Source organism: Pseudophryne corroboree, chromosome 6 (assembly GCF_028390025.1).
Source record: "Pseudophryne corroboree isolate aPseCor3 chromosome 6, aPseCor3.hap2, whole genome shotgun sequence".
NCBI classification, from domain to species: Eukaryota; Metazoa; Chordata; class Amphibia; order Anura; family Myobatrachidae; genus Pseudophryne; species Pseudophryne corroboree.
Genome location: NC_086449.1, coordinates 392,055,479 through 392,077,806, shown reverse-complemented (window position 1 = coordinate 392,077,806; position 22,328 = coordinate 392,055,479).

Here is a 22,328-nt window from a genome sequence, read left to right as displayed (position 1 = left end):
ACCAGTGTCGACGACGATGAGTCAAATTTAATGTCCACTAAGGCCATTCGTGGCATGATTGAGGCAATGAAAGAGGTTTTACACCTTTCTGATATAAACCCAGGTACCTCAAAAAAGGGTATTATGTTTGGGGAGAAAAAACTACCAATAGTTTTTCCCCCATCTGAAGAACTAAATGAAGTGTGTGAAGAAGCGTGGGCTTTCCCTGATAAGAAATTGGTGATTTCAGAAAAATTACTAATGGCGTTCCCTTTCTCGCCAGAGGATAGGTCACGTTGGGAAACTCCCCCTAGAGTGGATAAAGCGCTCACACGTTTGTCTAAAAAGGTGGCACTACCGTCTCCGGATACGGCCGCCCTAAAGGAACCTGCTGATAGAAAGCAGGAGGCTATCCTAAAGTCTATATATACACACACTGGTGTTATACTGAGACCAGCTATTGCTTCAGCGTGGATGTGCAGTGCTGCTGCTGCTTGGTCAGATTCCCTGTCGGAAAATATTGACACCCTGGACAGGGACACTATATTGCTTACCATAGAGCATATAAAAGACTCAGTCTTGTACATGAGAGATGCACAGAGGGAGATCTGCCGGCTGGCATCTAGAATAAGTGCATTGTCCATTTCTGCTAGGAGAGGCTTATGGACTCGGCAGCGGACAGGGGATGCAGATTCTAAAAGGCACATAGAAGTTTTGCCTTATAAGGGTGAGGAGTTATTCGGGGACGGTCTCTCAGACCTTGTTTCCACAGCAACAGCTGGGAAGTCAGCATTTTTACCCCATGTCCCCTCACAGCCTAAGAAAGCGCCGTAATATCAGGTGCAGTCCTTTCGAACCCAGAAAAGCAGGCGGGGAAAAGGCGGGTCCTTTCTGTCTAGAGGCAGAGGAAGGGGGAAGAAACTGCATCACGCAGCAGGTTCCCAGGAACAAAAGTCCTCCCCCGCTTCTTCCAAATCCGCCGCATGACGGTGGGGCTCCACAGACGGAGCCAGGTACGGTGGGGGGCCGCCTCAAAAATTTCAGCGATCAGTGGGTTTGCTCACGGGTGGATCCCTGGATCCTTCAAGTAGTATCTCAGGGGTACAAGCTGGAATCCGAGGCGACTCCCCCCCCCCCCCCCCCCCGCCGTTTCCTCAAATCGGCCTTGCCGACAATTCCCTCGAGCAGGGAGGCTGTGCTAGAGGCAATTCACAAGCTGTATTCCCAGCAGGTGATAGTAAAAGTACCCCTACTTCAACAAGGACGGGGTTACTATTCCACACTGTTTGTGGTACCGAAACCGGACGGTTCGGTGAGACCCATTTTAAATTTGAAATCCTTGAACACATACATAAAAAAATCAAAGTTCAAGATGGAATCGCTCAGGGCGGTTATTGCAAGCCTGGACGAGGGGGATTACATGGTATCCCTGGACATCAAGGATGCTTACCTGCATGTCCCAATTTACCCTCCTCACCAGGAGTACCTCAGATTTGTGGTACAGGATTGTCATTACCAATTCCAGACACTACCGTTTGGACTGTCCACGGCACCGAGGGTGTTTACCAAGGTAATGGCAGAAATGATGATACTCCTTCGAAAAAAGGGAGTTTTAATTATCCCGTACTTGGACGATCTCCTAATAAAGGCGAGGTCCAGGGAGCAGTTACTGGTCGGAGTAGCACTATCTCGGGAAGTGCTACAACAGCATGGCTGGATTCTAAACATCCCAAAGTCACAACTGGTTCCTTCCACACGCTTACTGTTCCTGGGGATGATTCTGGACACAGAACAGAAAAAAGTGTTTCTCCCGCAGGAGAAAGCCAAGGAGCTGTCATCTCTAGTCAGAGACCTCCTAAAACCAAAACGGGTATCGGTGCATCACTGCACACGAGTCCTGGGAAAAATGGTGGCTTCATACGAAGCAATTCCATTCGGCAGGTTCCATGCAAGGACCTTCCAGTGGGACCTCTTGGACAAGTGGTCGGGATCGCATCTTCAGATGCATCGTCTGATAACCCTGTCTCCAGGGACCAGGGTGTCTCTACTGTGGTGGCTGCAGAGTGCTCATCTTCTAGAGGGCCGCAGATTCGGCATACAGGACTGGGTCCTGGTGACCACGGATGCCAGCCTTCGAGGCTGGGGAGCTGTCACACAGGGAAGAAACTTCCAAGGACTATGGTCAAGTCAGGAGACTTCCCTGCACATAAATATTCTGGAACTAAGGGCCATTTACAATGCCCTAAGTCAGGCAAAACCCCTGCTTCAAAACCGGCCGGTACTGATCCAGTCAGACAACATCACGGCAGTCGCCCATGTAAACCGACAGGGCGGCACAAGAAGCAGGATGGCGATGGCAGAAGCCACAAGGATTCTCCGATGGGCGGAAAATCACTTAATAGCACTGTCGGCAGTGTTCATTCCGGGAGTGGACAACTGGGAAGCAGACTTCCTCAGCAGACACGACCTACACCCGGGAGAGTGGGGACTTCATCCAGAAGTCTTCCTACTGTTGGTAAACCGTTGGGAAAGGCCACAGGTGGACATGATGGCGTCCCGCCTCAACAAAAAGCTAAAGAGATATTGCGCCAGGTCAAGGGACCCTCAGGCGATAGCTGTGGACGCGCTAGTGACACCGTGGGTGTACCAGTCGGTCTATGTGTTCCCTCCTCTGCCCCTCATACCAAAGGTACTGAGAATAATAAGAAGGCGAGGAGTAAGAACGATACTCGTGGTTCCGGATTGGCCAAGAAGAGCTTGGTACCCGGAACTTCAAGAAATGTTATCAGAGGACCCATGGCCTCTACCGCTCAGACAGGATCTGCTACAGCAGGGGCCCTGTCTGTTCCAAGACTTACCGCGGCTGCGTTTGACGGCATGGCGGTTGAATTCCGGATCCTAAAGGAAAAGGGCATTCCGGAGGAAGTCATTCCTACGCTGATAAAAGCCAGGAAAGAAGTAACCGCAAACCATTATCACCGCATTTGGCGAAAATATGTTGCGTGGTGTGAGGCCAGGAAGGCCCCCACAGAGGAATTTCAGCTGGGTCGTTTTCTGCACTTCCTACAGTCAGGAGTGACTATGGGCCTAAAATTGGGTTCCATTAAGGTCCAGATTTCGGCTCTGTCGATTTTCTTCCAGAAAGAACTGGCTTCACTGCCTGAAGTTCAGACTTTTGTAAAGGGAGTGCTTCATATTCAGCCCCCTTTTGTGCCTCCTGTGGCACCTTGGGATCTCAATGTGGTGTTGAGTTTCCTAAAATCACATTGGTTTGAACCACTTAAAACCGTGGATCTCAAATATCTCACGTGGAAAGTGGTCATGTTATTGGCCTTGGCTTCGGCCAGGCGTGTGTCAGAATTGGCGGCTTTGTCGTGTAAAAGCCCTTATCTGATTTTCCATATGGATAGGGCAGAATTGAGGACTCGTCCCCAGTTTCTCCCTAAGGTGGTATCAGCTTTTCACTTGAACCAACCTATTGTAGTGCCTGCGGCTACTAAGGACTTGGAGGATTCCAAGTTACTGGACGTAGTCAGGGCCTTGAAAATTTATGTTTCCAGGACGGCTGGAGTCAGGAAAACTGACTCGCTTTTTATCCTGTATGCACCCAACAAAATAGGTGCTCCTGCTTCTAAGCAGACTGTTGCTCGCTGGATTTGTAGCACAATTCAGCTGGCGCATTCTGCGGCTGGTTTGCCGCATCCTAAATCGGTAAAAGCCCATTCCACGAGGAAGGTGGGCTCATCTTGGGCGGCTGCCCGAGGGGTCTCGGCTTTACAACTTTGCCGAGCTGCTACTTGGTCAGGGGCAAACACGTTTGCTAAATTCTACAAATTTGATACCCTGGCTGAGGAGGACCTTGAGTTCTCTCATTCGGTGCTGCAGAGTCATCCGCACTCTCCCGCCCGTTTGGGAGCTCTGGTATAATCCCCATGGTCCTTACGGAGTCCCCAGCATCCACTAGGACGTCAGAGAAAATAAGAATTTACTCACCGGTAATTCTATTTCTCGTAGTCCGTAGCGGATGCTGGGCGCCCATCCCAAGTGCGGATTGTCTGCAATACTTGTATATAGTTATTGCCTAACTAAAGGGTTATATTGTTGAGCCATCTGTTGAGAGGCTCAGTTGTTATTCATACTGTTAACTGGATATGGTATCACGAGTTATACGGTGTGATTGGTGTGGCTGGTATGAGTCTTACCCGGGATTCAAAATCCTTCCTTATTGTGTCAGCTCTTCCGGGCACAGTATCCTAACTGAGGTCTGGAGGAGGGGCATAGAGGGAGGAGCCAGTGCACACCAGGTAGTACCAAATCTTTCTTTTAGTGTGCCCAGTCTCCTGCGGAGCCGTCTATTCCCCATGGTCCTTACGGAGACCCCAGCATCCACTACGGACTACGAGAAATAGAATTACCGGTGAGTAAATTCTTATTTTCTGGGACTGGGTAATAACCTGAACGGTCCAGATGCCGGTCCAACTCTCTGCATCAAACTTTGCCTTTCTGGAGCTTGTAGAGGCCAACTCCTGCGACTGCATACGCAGGATGGGTCCCGACTCCTCCTCCTCTGACTGCACACGAGATGGTTCCAGATTGCGCATGCGCAATGCATCATGACTCCTCCGAAGAGCGAGGTGGATGCTGACTCCCCTGAATGCGCACACGAAGCGGGTCCCTACTCCAACTGTGCACGCGGGATGAGTTCCCTAGTCCTCCGATCGCGCGCGCTGACTGCCCCAAATCCTTTGACTGCGCAGGTGAGACGGGTCCTGGCATCCTGTGCAGGATACATAGAATTTGACAGTAGATAAGAACCACTTGGCCAATCCAGTCTGTCCCTTTATTTTTAACCTTTAGGTAACCTCAACCCTATTCTAATAAAGTTTTATTTATTGATTTTCAATTTGCAATACATACAGTGTCAAACAAAAATAGAAAAAGAATACCCTTATAATTACACTTATTCATTCATACAATACACTGAATATATGCTTCATTTCATAGCATCCTGACAGATTGTTCCCTTTTATGCTCAATTCCTTTGCGTACTATTAGTTGCTTGCTGCTTTGCACAGATCAGTTACCATATATACTAATAGAAGAGAGTAGCAGTGCATCTATCATCTACCATTAACTTTATTTATTTATTTATTAACAGTTTCTTATATAGCGCAGCAAATTCCGTTGCGCTTTACAATTTGAAATAACAATAACAAACTGGGTGATAACAAACAGTCATAGAGGTAGGAAGGCCCTGCTCGCAAGCTTACAATCTATAGGGAAATAGGCATGTGTACACAAGGAAAGGTGCTATCTATTGCATAGAATGAGAAGATATGTGAGGACTGTACAGAGTGGATGCAATTTGATAGGAAGGTTTATGAAAGTTATGTGGGCTGTTCTGGAATTTGATATGCTTGCCTAAAGAGGTGAGTTTTCAGGGAACGCTTGAAGGTTTGGAGACCAGAGGAGAGTCTTATTGTGCGTGGTAGGGCATTCCATAGAGTGGGTGCAGCCCGATGAAAGTCCTGCAATCGTGAGTGGGAGCGAGTAATGAGTGTGGATGAGAGACGCAGGTCTTGTGAAGAGCGAAGAGGTCGGGTTAGGAGATATTTTGAGATAAGCGAAGTGATGTACGTTGGTGTAGTTTGGTTAATGGCCTTGTGTGTGAGTAAAAGTATTTTATATTGAATGCGGTAGAGTACAGGTAACCAATGGAGGGACTGACAGAGTGGATCTGCAGACGATGAACGTCTAGCGAGGAAGATAAGCCTCGTCGCTGCATTCAGAATGGATTGTAGTGGTGAGAGTCTCGTTTTGGGAAGACCAGTTAGGAGACTATTGCAATAATCAATGCGGGAGATAATGAGAGCATGGATTAGAGTTTTAGCAGTGTCTTGTGTAAGGTATGGTCATATTTTGGATATGTTTTTTAGATGCATGTAACATGATCTTGAGACAGATTGAATGTGGGGAACAAAGGACAGATCAGAGTCAAGGATGACACCTAGGCAGCGAGTTTGTGGGGTAGGGTAGATGGTCGAGTTTTCAACAGTGATGGAGATATCTACTATTGGCTGGTGGAAATATAATTAACTCTGTCTTTGAAATATTAAGTTTGAGGTGGCGAGATGTCATCCAGGATGAAATGGCAGAAAGGCATTCAGTGACACGGTCCAGTACAGATAGGGACAAGTCAGGGGAGGATAGGTAGATTTGAGTATCATCTGCGTACAGATTAACCTGCTACCTTTTCCCCCTACCTCCCGGTGTACAAATGTGACATTCCCAGTTTTTCTACTCTTTTGCTTACATGCCTATTCTAAACAGTCATAGAAACATAGAATTTGACGGCAGATAAGAACCACTTGGCCCATCTAGTCTGCCCCTTTTTTATTTTATCCTTTATGTAATCTCAACCCTTTTTGAACTCTAATTCTTTGTAAGGATATTCATATGCCTATCCCAAGCATGTTTAAATTGCTCTACAGTCTTAGCCTCTACCACCTCTGATGGGAGACTATTCCACTTATCAACTACCCTTTCTGTGAAGTAATTTTTCCTTAAATTTCCCCTGAACCTCCCCCCCTCCAGTCTCGGTGTATGTCCTCGAATTCTAATATTTCTCTTCCTTTGAAGAATGTTTCCCTCCTGAACTTTAAGACCCTTGATATATTTGAAAGTTTCTATCATGTCCCCCCTTTCTCTTCTCTCCTCCAAACTATACATGTTAAGATCTTTTAGCCTTTCCGGGTACGTTTTGTGATGTAGGCCATGCACCATTTTAGTTGCCCTTCTTTGTACACTCTCTAATGTATTTATATCCTTCTGGAGATATGGTCTCCAGAACTTGACACAGTATTCCAGATGGGGCCGCACCAATGACCTATACAGTGGCATTATCACTTCTTTTTTCCTACTACTGATTCCTCTCCATAGGCAACCAAGCATCTGACTTGCCTTTCTCATTGCTTTGTTGCATTGCTTTCCTGCCTTCAAGTCACTTGAAATAGTGACTCCTAAATCCCTTTCCTCCTCAGTAGTTTCCATTATAGTACCCTTGATACTATATTTAGCCTTTGGGTTTTTTAGACCTAAGTGCATGATTTTGCATTTTTTAGCATTAAACTGTAGTTGCCACGTTCTTGACCATTTCTCAAGCCTACCTAGGTCATCAATCATTTGTTTTACCCCTCCCGGTGTGTCTACCCTGTTGCATATCTTTGTATCATCTGCAAAAAGGCATACCTTCCCTTCAATACCATCTGCAATGTCACCAACAAAGATATTAAAGAGAACTGGACCAAGTACAGATCCCTGGGGTACTCCACTGGTAACATTTCCCTCCATAGATTGTACTCCATTAACTACCACTGTCTGTTTCCTATCCTGCAACCAGGCTCTTATCCATTTAACTTTTTATAATCCACCCCCACGCTTTCAAGTTTATTTAGCAGTCTGCGATGTGGGACAGTGTCAAATGCCTTACTAAAGTCTAGATATGCTACATCTACAGCTCCCCCTTGATCTATTATTTTCGTCACAGAGTCAAAAAAGTCAATAAGATTTGTTTGGCATGATCTACCACCAGTAAATCCATGCTGTTTTGGATCCTGTAAGTGGTTTGATTTAAGATATTCCACAACTCTTTCTTTTAATAGTTTTTCCATTACTTTCCCCACTACTGATGTAAGGCTTACTGGTCTGTAGTTACTTGCTTCTTCCTTGCTTCCACTATTGTGCAGTAGAACTACATTTGCTATTTTCCAGTCCTCTGGAATAGCACCTGTATTTAGTGACTGGTTAAATAATTCTGTTAACGGTGTAACCAGCACATCTTTTAGCTCTTTGAGTGTCCTTGGGTGTATCCCATCTGGTCCCATTGATTTATCCACTTTTAGTTGTGAAAGTTCTGTTAGGACCTTCTCCTCTGTAAATGTACTTTCATCTACTTTATTTTTATGAATGTCCTTGCAACTTAACTGTGGCCCCATCCCTTCTTCTGTAGTAAATACTGAGCAAAAATAATTATTTAGGTGATCTGCTATTGCCTTGTCACCCTCCACCAAATGCTCACTCTCTGTCTTAAGTCTTATTATTCCTTCATTTGATTTTCTCCTTTCACTTATATACTTAATAAAAAGTTTTGCCCCCTTTATCTACTGACTGGGCCATTTTTTCCTCAGCTTCTGCCTTTGCACGTCTGATCACTTTCTTAGCATCCTTCCGTCTGTCAAGATACACCTCTTTGTCATTATAATTTTGAGTCTGTTTGTATTTCCTAAAAGCCATCTTTTTTGCTTTCACACTAGTTGATACTTTTGTGAACCACACTGGCTTCCTTTTCCTGGTGCTTTTCCTAACCCTTTTGATACAAAGATCAGTTGCACTTAGTATTGCACTTTTCAGTTTTTCCCACCTCTCCTGCACTCCTTCCAAGTTCCACCAGTCTGCCAATGAATCACTTAAACATCTCCCCATTTTTGCAAAATCAGCATTTCTAAAATCCAACACCTTTGTTTTTGTGTGACAGGAGTTGGATCCTGTCTTTATACTAAACCATACTGCTTGATGATCACTGGATCCCAGATGCTCACCCACATATATACTCTCTCTTGTGGACTTGCTCATTATTCTATACCATCCAAATATTACTGTTGTGGGTAAAGGGCACTCAAAACACTGTAGTAAAGTTATATCCATTTTTCTCTGACGTCCTAGTGGATGCTGGGAACTCCGTAAGGACCATGGGGAATAGCGGCTCCGCAGGAGACTGGGCACATCTAAAGAAAGCTTTAGGATCACCTGGTGTGCACTGGCTCCTCCCCCTATGACCCTCCTCCAAGCCTCAGTTAGATTTCTGTGCCCGACGAGAAGGGTGCACACTAGGGGCTCTCCTGAGCTCTCTGTGAAAGTTTTAGTTTAGGTTTATTATTTTCAGTGAGACCTGCTGGCAACAGGCTCACTGCATCGAGGGACTAAGGGGAGAAGAAGCGAACTCACCTGCGTGCAGAGTGGATTGGGCTTCTTAGGCTACTGGACATTAGCTCCAGAGGGACGATCACAGGTTCAGCCTGGATGGGTCACCGGAGCCGCGCCGCCGTCCCCCTTACAGAGCCAGAAAAGCGAAGAGGTCCGGAAAAATCGGCGGCAGAAGACGATCCTGTCTTCAGATAAGGTAGCGCACAGCACCGCAGCTGTGCGCCATTGCTCTCAGCACACTTCACACTCCGGTCACTGAGGGTGCAGGGCGCTGGGGGGGGCAGCGCCCTGAGACGCAATAAATCGATATAAAAACCTTATATGGCTAAAATAAATGCATCACATATAACTCCTGGGCTATATGGATGCATTTAACCCCTGCCAAAACATACAGAAAAAGGATGATAAGGACGCCGAGAAAGGGGCGGAGCCTATCTCCTCAGCACACTGGCGCCATTTTCCCTCACAGCTCAGTTGGAGGGAAGCTCCCTGGCTCTCCCCTGCAGTCACTACACTACAGAAAGGGGTTAAAAAAAGAGAGGGGGGCACAAATTAGGCGCAGTATATAACAATACAGCAGCTATAAAGGGAAAAACACTTATATAAGGTTATCCCTGTATATATATAGCGCTCTGGTGTGTGCTGGCAAACTCTCCCTCTGTCTCCCCAAAGGGCTAGTGGGGTCCTGTCCTCTATCAGAGCATTCCCTGTGTGTGTGCTGTGTGTCGGTACGTTGGTGTCGACATGTATGAGGAGAAAAATGATGAGGAGACGGAGTAGAGTGTCTGAAATAGTGTTGTCACCCCCTAGGGGGTCGACACCTGAGTGGATGTACTGTTGAAATTGCGTGACAGTGTCAGCTTTGTATAAAAGACAGTGGTTGACATGAGACAGCCGGCTACTCAGCTTGTGCATGTCCAGACGTCTCATACAGGGGCCCTAAAGCGCCCGTTACCTCAGATACAGACGCCGACAAGGGTACTGACTCCTGTGTCGACGGTGAAGAGACAACCGTGATTTCCAATAAGGCCACACATTGCATGATTGAGGCAATGGAAAAAGTTTACACTTTTCTGATAATATGAATACCACCAAAAAAATGGGGTATTATGTTTGGTGAGGAAAAACTTCCTGTAGTTTTCCTGAATCTGAGAAATAAAATGAGGTGTGTGATGATGCGTGGGTTTCCCCCCGATAACAATTGATAATTTCAAAAAAGTTATGGGCAGTATACCTTTTCCCGCCAGAGGTTAGGGTGCGTTGGGAAACACCCCCTAGGGTGGATAAAGCGCTCACACGTTTGTAAAAACAAGGGCTCTACCCTCTCCTGAGATGGCCGCCCTTAAGGATCCTGCTGATAGAAAGCAGGAGCGTATCCTAAAATGTATTTACACACATACTGGGTTATACTGCGACCAGCAATCGCCTCAGCCTGGATGTGCAGGGCTGGGTTGGCGTGGTCGGATTCCCTGACTGGAAATATGATATCCTAGATAAGGACAGTATATTATTGCCTATAGAGCAATTAAAAGATGCATTTCTATATATGCATGATGCACAGCGGAATATTTGCCGACTGGCATCAAGTATAAGTGCGTTGTCCAATTATTCCAGTAAAGTGGTCAGGTGATGCGGATTCCAAACGGCATTTGGAAGTATTGCCTTAAAAGAGGGGCTGTACCCCAGGTCGCCTCTCAAAATAAGACGCCGTATTATCAGGCGCAGTCCTGGTTGGCAAGCGGGCAAAAGGGTTCCTCTTTTCTGCTCGTGACAGAGGGAGAGGAAAATGACTGCAGAGATCAGCCAGTTCCAAGGAACAGAAACCCTTTTCCGCCTATGCCAAGCCCTCAGTATGACGCTAGGGCTTTACAAGTTCAGGCACGGTGGGGTCCCGTTCTCAATGAATTTCAGTGCGCAGTGGGCTCACTCGCAAGTAGACCCCTGGATCCTTCAGATAATATTTCAGGGGTACAAATTGGAATTCGAGACGTATTCCCCTCGCCGTTTCCAAAAGTCTGTTTTACCGACGTCTCCCGCTGACAGGGAGGCAGTTTTGGAAGCCATTCACAAGCTGTATTCCCAGCAGGTGATAATCAAGGTACCCCTCCTGCAACAGGGAACGGGGTATTATTCCACACTATTGTGGTACCGAAGCCAGACGGCTCGGTGAGACCGATTTTAAACTCTAAAATCTAAAATCTTTGAACACTTGCATACAGAGGTTCAAATTCAAAATTGAGTCACTCAGAGCAGTGCTTGCAAACCTGGAAGAAGGGGACTACATGATGTCTCGGGACATCAAGGATGCTTACCTTCATGTCAAAATTTACCCTTCTCACCAAGGGTATTTCAGGTTATGGTACAGAACTGTATCAGTTCGGACGCTGCCGTAGGGATGGTCCACGGCACCCCGGGTCTTTACTGAAGTAATGACCGAAATGATGATATTCCTTCGAAGGAAGGGAATTTTAGTTATCCTTTACTTGAACGATTCCCTGATAAGGGTAAGATCCAGGGAACAGTTGGAGATCAGTGTAGCACTATATCAGGTAGTGTTGTGGCAGCACGATTGGATTTTCAATATTCCAAAATCGCAGCTGGTTCCGACGACTTGTCTTCTGTTCCTAGGGATGATTCTGGACATAGTCCAGAAAGAAGGTGCTTCTCCCGGAGGAGAAAGCCAGGGAGTTATCCGAGCTAGTCAGGAACCTCCTGAAACCGAACCAAGTCCCAGTGCATCAATGCACAAGGGTTCTGGGTAAAAATGGTGGCTTCCTACGAAGCAATCCCATTCGGCAGATTCCACGCACAGTGGAACCTACTGGACAAATGGTCCGGGTCGCATCTTCAGATGCTTCAGCGGATAACCCTGTCACCAGGGACAAGGGTATCCCTCCTGTGGTGGTTGCAGAGTGCTCATCTTCTAGAGGGCCGCAGATTCGGCATTCGGGACTGGGTCCTGGTGGCCACGGATGCCAGCCTGCGAGGCTGGGGAGCAGTCACACAGGGAAGGAATTTCCAGGGCTTATGGTCAAGCCTGGAGACATCTCTTCATATAAACATTCTGGAACTAAGGGCCATTTACAATGCCCTAAGTCAAGCGAAACCCCTGCTTCAGGGTCAGGCGGTATTGATCCAATCGGACAACATCACGTCAGTCGCCCACGTAAACAGACAGGGCGGCACGAGAAGCAGGAGGGCAATGGCAGAGGCTGCAAGGATTTTCGCTGGGCGGAAAATCATGTGATAGCACTGTCAGCAGTGTTCATTCCGGGAGTGGACAACTGGGAAGCAGACTTCCTCAGCAGACACGACCTTCACCCGGGAGAGTGGAGACTTCACTCAGAAGTCTTCCACCTGATTGTAAACCGTTGGGAAAAACCAAAGGTGGACATAATGGCGTCCCGTCTAAACAAAAAACTAGACAGATATTGCGCCAGGTCAAGGGACCCTCAGGCAATAGCGGTGGACGCTCTGGTAACGCCGTGGGTGTACCAGTCAGTGTATGTGTTCCCTCCTCTGCCTCTCATACCAAAAGTACTGAGAATAATAAGAAGGAGAGGAGTAAGAACTATACTCGTGGTTCCGGATTGGCCAAGAAGGACTTGGTATCTGGAACTTCAAGAGATGCTCACGGACGAACCGTGGCCTCTATCTCTAAGAAAGGACCTGCTCCAGCAGGGGCCTTGTCTGTTCCAAGACTTACCGCGGCTGCGTTGGACGGCATGGCGGTTGAACGCCGGATCCTGAAGGAAAAAGGCATTCCGGATGAAGTCATCCCTACCCTGGTCAAGGCCAGGAAGGACGTAACCACAAAACATTATCACCGCATTTGGCGAAAATTTGTTGCGTGGGGTGAGGCCAAGAAGGCCCCTACAGAGGAATTTCAACTGGGTCGTTTCCTCCATTTCCTGCAAACAGGACTGTCTATGGGCCAAAAAATTGGGGTCCATTAAGGTTCAAATTTCGGCCCTGTCGATTTTCTTCCAAAAAGAACTGGCTTCAGTGCCTGAAGTTCAGACTTTTGTAAAAGGGGTACTGCATATACAGCCTCCTTTTGTGCCTCCAGTGGCACCTTGGGATCTCAATGTTGTGTTGAGTTTCCTAAAGTCACATTGGTTTGAACCACTCACCACTGTGGACTTAAAATATCTCACATGGAAGTGACGAGTTAGCCCTGGCTTCAGCCAGGCGTGTGTCAGAATTGGCGGCTTTATCATATAAAAGCCCTTACTTAATATTTCATTCTGACAGGGCAGAATTGAGGACTTGTCCTCAATTTCTACCTAAGGTGGTTTCTGCATTTCACATGAACCAACCTATTGTGGTACCTGCGGCTACTAAGGACTTGGAGGATTCCAAGTTGCTTGACGTGGTCAGGGCCCTGAAAATATATGTTTCCAGGACGGCTGGAGTCAGAAAATCTGACTCGCTGTTTATCCTGTATGCACCCAACAAGCTGGGTGCTCCTGCTTCTAAGCAGACGATTGCTCGTTGGAGTTGTAGTACAATTCAGCTTGCACATTCTGTGGCAGGCCTGCCACAGCCAAAAATCTGTAAATGCCCACTCCACAAGGAAGGTGGGATCATCTTGGGCAGCTGCCCGAGGGGTCTCGGCTTTACAACTTTGCCGAGCAGTTACTTGGTCAGGAGCAAATACGTTTGTAAAATTCTACAAATTTGATACCCTGGCTGAGGAGGACCTGGAGTTCTCTCATTCGGTGCTGCAGAGTCATCCGCACTCTCCCGCCCGTTTGGGAGCTTTGGTATAATCCCCATGGTCCTTACGGAGTTCCCAGCATCCACTAGGACGTCAGAGAAAATAAGAATTTACTTACCGATAATTCTATTTCTCGTAGTCCGTAGTGGATGCTGGGCGCCCATCCCAAGTGCGGATTGTCTGTAATACTGGTACATAATTATTGTTACCAAAAAAATTCGGGTTATTGTTGTAGTGAGCCATCTTTTCTAGAGGCTCCTCTATTATCATGCTGTTAACTGGGTTCAGATCACAAGTTGTACAGTGTGATTGGTGTGGCTGGTATGAGTCTTACCCGGGATTCAAAATCCTTCCTTATTGTGTACGCTCGTCCGGGCACAGTATCCTAACTGAGGCTTGGAGGAGGGTCATAGGGGGAGGAGCCAGTGCACACCAGGTGATCCTAAAGCTTTCTTTAGATGTGCCCAGTCTCCTGCGGAGCCGCTATTCCCCATGGTCCTTACGGAGTTCCCAGCATCCACTACGGACTACGAGAAATAGAATTATCGGTAAGTAAATTCTTATTATTAATTCCAAGAAAAAACACACTTAAAAAAATCCATGTCGATGGCAATGGTGAAGGGAAAAAGCTCATATACCCATAGTAATTCAAGCAAAAAAATGCCACATCAGTTAAAAAGTTTCAACATCAATGCAACACTGAGAAAAAGATTATTGAAAACCAAACTTATCAGTTGTCGACCTCGGTCATCAAGTGACCATCATAGACTTCTGCATCCTAGCACAAATCACCACTGCTGCCACAGCCATCCACATACACCTTAATGGGCATCAGACTTATATACCAAATGGAAACTCACCCAATTACCTCAATAAACACCTCATTACTCACAGGTGATCAGACATGCCTTCCACAAGTCCAGCGTGCGTTCCAGTCCAATGCGCATGCGCCCCTACCGGCCAATCGGGTCACTTTCTGCACTGGCGTCACCTAGGCAACACAGTAATGCGCGGTCCGCTCGCCTGAGCGTCTCCTATCGCTGCTCAGTGAGTCATCGCGTACCTCACTTCCGGGGGTGTTACTTGTTCGGAATACAGAACACACTCTGTTATCGGTAACCATAGTAACCCTCGTCTGCATGTCACAGGTACAATCCTGCGTTTCACAGACAGGGAAGCCAAACCAAACTGAGTTATCTTCCTAAATCGTATCCAACGAGTAAACACCGCTGGTGTGCTTCACCTCTGCGGGTGACCCCGGTCAGGTTAATGACACCACACCAGTGGCCTCCGTGCGCGTTCTGCCATGCGTGCGCATACTCACACGTTGCGGGGGGGGGGGGGGGCGGCACCCTGGGGAGCTAAAGATACCTCATAAATAAGGCTGGCATATCTGTACAGTGCCCTGGCACTGCCCGCAAACCCCCGCCAGGATAAACATGTAAGAATAAGCGGGAAGAAGCGCACCATGTTGAGGGCGGGGCTTCTTCCTCCAGGCTCACTCGGCGCCATTTCCTCCTCCAAGCAGCAGTGTTGGTCCTTCCTCACAGCAGACAAGTACCAGGGGCTATAAAAACGATGGGGGGCAGATTATTTCTATACAGATATATAGCGCTGCAGCTCTGTGACACTTGAGGGTGTTTTCAGAACTGCACTTTGGCGCTGGGGTGTGAGCTGGCTCCTTTCCTTTTGTTCCCTCACAGGCTTTTCTTTGGGTGCTGTTAGGGAGACAATATGTCTGAGGCAGAATTTTCCTCTCAGGGGGATAATTTATTGGGGACACCAAATGTTTTGGGGGTCCTGTCAGCACCGCAGACGGCTGATTGGTTAACTGCTTTAAATGCTAATGTTACACTGTTAAATCAAAAGTTTACTGAATCTGACTCAACTGCAGATTTGGAAGAAATCAGTAGATGACGCTTTATTACAAGGGTCACTGAAACGTGGTGTTGACCAATTAGATGACACAGATACCGACACGGATTCTGATACCGGTGCCGATTATGCGGATTCTAGATTAGATCCTAAATTGGCTAAGAGTATTCAATATATGATTGTGGCTGTCAAAGACATATTACGTATTGATGAGGACCCCTTTACACCAGAAACGAGGGTCCTTATTTACAAGGAAAAGAGACGCTCAGTTTCTTTTCCTCCTTGTTTTGAACTAAATGACCTTTTTGATGGCATTTGGAATACACCTGATAAGAAATTTCTCATCCCTAATAGGATCAAGGTGACATACCCCTTTCCCGCAGCTAATAGGGATAAGTGGGAAACACCACCCACAGTAGACAAAGCCCTAGCACGCTTGTCAAAACAGGTAGCGCTCCCTGCAGCTCAGTCGACGACTCTTAAGGAGCTATATTTACTACCACGGGGACGCAGCTTAGACCGCTTATTGCGTCAGCGTGGGTTAGTAGCGCCATTGAAAAATGGGCTGAAGGGGCGTGGCCTGGATGTCCTAGAGAGTGCAAGTGGATCCCAGAGCTCCTGCTTAATTAACCCTCTTTTCAGGTTTTATACCCTCCTAGCCACCCCCAGACTGCTCCTAATTACTTGGGAAGAGCCTTAACACTCTCTGGCAACTGCTGTAGGGGACCCGCGGAGTCGGGGAGTGCTTTTAAGCGCTCCCGCGGATTGCGGCCTTCCCCCCAGCCTAAAGCCTGGGGCTCGATTTTGGGGCTGGATCGACGGAACGGGACGGAGGTCCCACGAGAGCCTATCGCCTCTCCACCTCACTACAAGTGACCCCCAGCACCTCCGGAGCCGCACCAGAGGAGGAAACGAGCTACGGAGACCTCCTGCTCCCTCTTGCTGCGGACAGCTCGCGACCCGACAGACGCGCCCGGAGCTCAGACCGCAGACCCGCCAGCCGGAAGGAGACGGGATCGGACGTGGACAACGGGGTAAGTCGAGAGGCTGACTCTCCCTGCACCCCTAGCCCTAAGACCCGATCTCCGGAGCCGCGAAAAAACCGAGGCCTAACCGCTGGGCCGGAGCCGGGACCTCAGGTGAGACGCCGGCCCGCCCACAGGTCACGGACCCGACTAGCTCACCTGAGAGCCCTTTAACAAGCGCCAGGGGCCCCTCTTTCCTGCTTTCTCTGCAAATTCACACTCCCCAGCCAGCTCTGCTGCTTCTGACTGTTATAGCCTGCCTGGAAGGGCACTGAAACTGCACGCCGTCCCCCCCCTCCATTACTACCCCCACAGAGGTCAAACTAGATCCTGCAGGAGAACCACTCCACCTCTACATAAGTGCTCGCTGGAGCTAGCACCGAATCCAGCCGGTGATCCCCCTCTCCCGCTCACAATTGCAGACCTCCGCGTGTTCTGAACGGGGGTCAACGCTATAAACGGCCTCCTCAGGTCAGATTACACCCCCCTCCGTTGGAGAGGTACCGTGAGCGCTCTCATCTGCTTCCTCCCACCAATATTCTCCGCATCTGCAGAATCCCTCAAGCCTCTAAGCTTCTCCTTCTTGCTGCCTGACGCCCACATATCGCTATGTATTGCCCTGGACCTTTGTTTCCTACTACTCTACCCGAAGCCACCTGATGGTCATCTGAAATCAGGCCACGGGGGATGACCGCCTCCTAAGAGCCATGTTGCCATATGTATCCTGCTGATCCTGACACACCTTGAGCTACTTGCAAACATCCTCCCTACTGTCCCCCTTCCGGAATATGAGACGTACCTCGAGATACTCTAAAAGGAGCAAAAACAACCAACCACGAAAAGTCACGAGATCTCAATCTGACCTGAGGCCCTTCCTTCACCCCACGATATCCCCACAGATGGAGAGCCGCTCCTCTCCCCGCTCCCCTACCTCTCCTTCAGCTTCTTCGACCTCGAATCCAGCTGATGAGATGGCTGATCTTTCGGCAACTAGTAGTCGCGAGCTCCGAGATATCCTGACCTTCATGAAGTCCCTTCCTACGAAGCAAGATCTTCAGGACACCATTAGGAACGAGCTCGCCTCCATCAAAAGCGATATTACACACCTATCCGACCGGGTGGTTACCCTAGAGGAAGACCAAGAAGCCAGCGCTTCCTGTGTGTCCCAGCTGAGAGACTCTGTCCTTGCTCAGTCCAAAGAAATCCGAGCTTTACAATCCAGAATGACGGATATCGACAACAGGGGCAGGCGGAACAACATCCGAGTCCGGGGTCTCCCAGAAGAGGTTCCCCAATCTGGGCTAGTGGACGCCCTGTCCAAGATATTCAACGAACTACTGGGAACAAACTCGGATAATGTCATCACTTTCGACAGAGCCCACAGGGCCCTTAAACCAAGAGGCCTCGCCACTGACCGGCCTCGTGATGTTATCTGCCGGCTCCATTATTTCGCCCAGAAGGAGGAAATCATGTTCAAAGCCAGACAACTTGATGGTATCGATTTCAATGGCAGCTCCATAAGCCTCTACCAAGACCTTTCCTGGTACACACTCCAGCAGCGGAAATCCCTGAAGCCCCTGACGGACGAACTAAGGAAACGTCAGATTCGCTACCGCTGGGGATTTCCCTTTCACCTTCAAGCATGTTCCTCTGGGAAATGGTACACCCTGTCTTCCCACACAGGCCTCATCCCCTTCTGTGCCTCCCTCGGCCTCCCTCCACTGTCCATTCCGGACTGGGAATTTCCTCTTCCGGATATACCTCCTCCTAAACGGGCTTCTAACGTGGAACCATGACAAGAGGTTCGAGGCACTGGGAGGAGATCCCTGTCAACTACATCTCCTTCCAAGACCACCTAGCTGTAAAAGACCCTTCTGATGGATATTGTTATTCCCTCCAACAGAAATGCTTGCTATTAAAGCAATTTGGGAGGGTAATTTTCATTCTCGAATGGGACACGACGAGGCTACATGTCGTTTTCCAGTTGTTTAGGGAGGTCGTTGATAAATGGTTAACATTCCTGCATATGTTGACCGGCGAGGGGCGGGGGCGGCGGACTTGATCGCTGCCCTCGTCCCCCCTCCGGCCACCCCCCTTTTTATCCCTCTCCCCTCCCCCTGTGTCAGTTTAAATATGTCATTGCTGTTATCATGGTTCGGGTCGCGGTTCACCCCCATTCCCCTTACAATACCCGCATCTGACTAATTGTCGGTAGGGAGACTGACGGGAATACGATTCAGTCTCTCTCCTGCGGGTCTTTTGCTGATGTTATTACATTGTTTTTGTACTTCTTTCTCTTTTATTTCTTTTTCCATGCTTGCTCTTCCTTCTCCCCCCTCCTCCTCCCTCCACTTTGAGGTTCCTAGGAACGTGTTCTACTTCATTCCACCATGAGCACCCCGGGGAAGATTAAAGTACTGTCCCTCAATGCACGTGGTCTCAATTCTCCGGAGAAGAGATCCAGTCTTCTACGTCTGTTAAGGTCTGAAAAAGCAGACGTTGCATTAGTGCAGGAGACCCATTTCAAGGTTGGGATCCGCAACCCCTCTATCACCAATCGCTACTTTCCAATAGCGTTCTACAGTAACACCCCCGGTAGCAAATCCAAGGGAGTGGCTATTGTTTTCTCCAGGGATTTACATGTCTCGGACGTAGCCTTACACAGGGTGGTTCCGGGAAGGTTCCTTATTTTGACTTGCAAGATCTCCGAGCAAATATTCACCTTTGCGGTGATGTACGCCCCTAACCAGGCCCAACTATCCTTCTTTAACTCCTACCTCCCGAAACTAGATTCTTTGATGCAAGGTGTTGCGGTTTTAGGTGGTGATTTCAACTGGACATTGGACCCTAATACTGACACCTCATCCCAAACCTCTAGATTTGTTGCATCTAAATACCGCCGCGTTAAACACCTATTCCACACACAACAATTGGCCGACTCCTGGAGAACCCTTAACCCCTCAGGACGTGACTACTCTTATTACTCCCATCCCCATAGGGTTTATTCCCGCATTGATTATTTATTCCTCAGCCACAGACACCTCCCGCTTCTTATAGAAGCCACTATTGGCTCGATCACATGGTCTGACCATGCCCCGGTGACCCTGACCTTGACCCTCCCTCACGGCTCTCACAAACAATGGACCTGGAGACTCAATGAGTCCCTCCTATATGACACACTCTGTAAAGAAGCCCTAGACAAAACTCTAGATGATTATATTGCCACGAACGTCACAGGCGATGTCTCCCATCTCACTGTGTGGGAGGCGCATAAATGTGTCCTTCGCGGTAAGCTGATACAACTAGGCACCCACAAAAAGAAACAGAGACAGTCTCTGATCACAGGTCTTTTACATAAAATTCACATCCTCGAGACGCACCACAAAGTATCCCTGTCAGATGTGACCCTAGTAGAATTGTCAGAAGCCCGCTCCCAGCTGAATAAGCTCCTCTCTAACAACATAATCCATTCTATCCGTAAATGTAAACAGAAATACTACCAGTGGGGCAACAAGCCTGGACGAATCCTAGCCCATGCTATACGAGCCCAACACTCGGCCTCATTTATTGGCTCAGTGAAAGACGCCGGAGGGACTCCCAAATTTAAATCACCTGAGATTGGGGCCTGTTTCGCACACTTTTACACCTTGCTCTATAATCTAGAGAACACATCCCCTGATACAGATCCCCGTCTTCTACACCAAAAAATAAAGGACTACCTGAAGTCCATCGACTACCCTGTTCTTCCACCTTCGAAGCTTAATACATTAGAAGCCCCCTTCACTACCCAAGAGATAGACCGGGCCATCTCCTCTATGACGTCGGGGAAAAGTCCTGGCCCCGACGGCTTCACTATCGCATACTATAAGGTGTTTAAAGATAGACTGCTCCCTCTCCTGCTCCGTGCATTTAACTCAATTTCATCTGGCTCCCACTTTTCCCGTGATTCACTTGAGGCCCACGTATCGGTGATACCGAAACAGGGCAAAGACCCCTCGGCATGCTCCAGCTACAGACCCATCTCCCTCCTCAACGTAGACCTGAAAATCTACGCAAAGATTTTGGCAAACAGACTTAACGTACTGATCCCTCTCCTAGTCCATAGCGACCAGGTAGGTTTTGTGGTGGGCCGAGAGGCCAAAGACAACACCACCAAAATCCTCAATCTTATCCACCTTGCATCCCACAGTTCTACCCCCACCATTCTGCTCTCTACTGACGCCGAAAAGGCATTTGACAGGGTCAGTTGGAAATTTATGAAAACCATCTTGGAGCACATAGGCTTAGGTCCTAATGCACTCACATGGATAATGGCCCTATATGACTCCCCGACGGCAAGGGTTCGCGTAAACGGAACCCTGTCAGACCCATTCATCATAGCCAATGGTACCAGACAGGGCTGCCCACTATCTCCTTTGATTTTCGTGCTATGTATTGAGGCACTGGCCAGGTCCATTCGGGCTAACCAGGCTATCAAAGGTTTCACTGTAGGCGATGACGAATATAAACTAGCCTTATTTGCCGACGACCTCTTGGCCATAATATCACACCCTACTGACTCCCTCCCGCACCTAATGAAAGAACTAGACCTATTTGGACATCTCTCCAATTTTAAAATTAACTATAAAAAGTCTAGTGCTCTGAACATTTCTGCTCCTGCAGACTCCGTTACAGTCCTTAAACACTCTTTTCCTTTCTCATGGCAGCCTTCCCACATAACATACCTAGGTGTTAAGTTGAGCGCTAGAGAGTCCCAGTTATTCTCACTGAACTATCTTCCCCTATTGCAAACGATTCGGAATGATTACTCCAGATGGAATATGAAATTCCTATCCTGGTTCGGGAGGATAAACGTAGTTAAGATGAACACCCTCCCTAAATTATTATATGTAATGCAGACCCTCCCGATCCAAATCCCGGGGACCTGGTTTCGATCTATTTCACTCTTGATCCAACAATTTGTCTGGCAACGGAGGAGACCTAGGATTAGTCGCTCCCAAATGTCAAAACTGATTGTAAAGGGAGGCCTTCAGCTTCCCGACATAAAAAATTACTACCATGCCATTCTCTTGAATAGAATTATAGACTGGACGAGATACCGAGAGCTTAAACAATGGGTGAAGTTGGAGGGCCTGTACGTACACCAATTTCCAGAAATTTTCCCCTGGCTACCCTCCCCCCCAAACTGCTCAACCCTCATCCCACCATTACTCCTACACTTGCTACTTGGAAATCATTGCGCACACTACCCTACATCTCTTCTAAATTCAGTCCCCTAACATCCTTCCTGGCCAACCCTGAATTTGCTCCGGGAATCAACCCAGCCCACTTCTCTCACTGGGCATCAGCAGGCTTGTTCAGGGTCGGCCAGATGGTGTCATCAACTGGAGTTAGGCAATTCTCAGACCTTAGGGCAAAATGGGACATCCCCCAACAGGACTTTTGGAAATTCCTGCAAATAAGACACTTCCTGATATCTAGCTCTAGACTCCAGAAAGCCGCCAGAGAGATGACCCTTTTCGAGAAACTCTGTGTCGCCGTCCATGACCCGACTCATACTATCTCCACCCTATACAATATTGTCTGCCATACCCAACCTTCTAACGCTCCATCCTATGCTATGGCATGGGAAAGAGACCTAGGCATTTCTCTGTCGTGTAGGGACTGGGAAAAAATATGCTTAAAAACCCATACAAGCTCTGTTTGTGTCCAAATAAGAGAGACTCAATATAAAGTCATGACAAGAT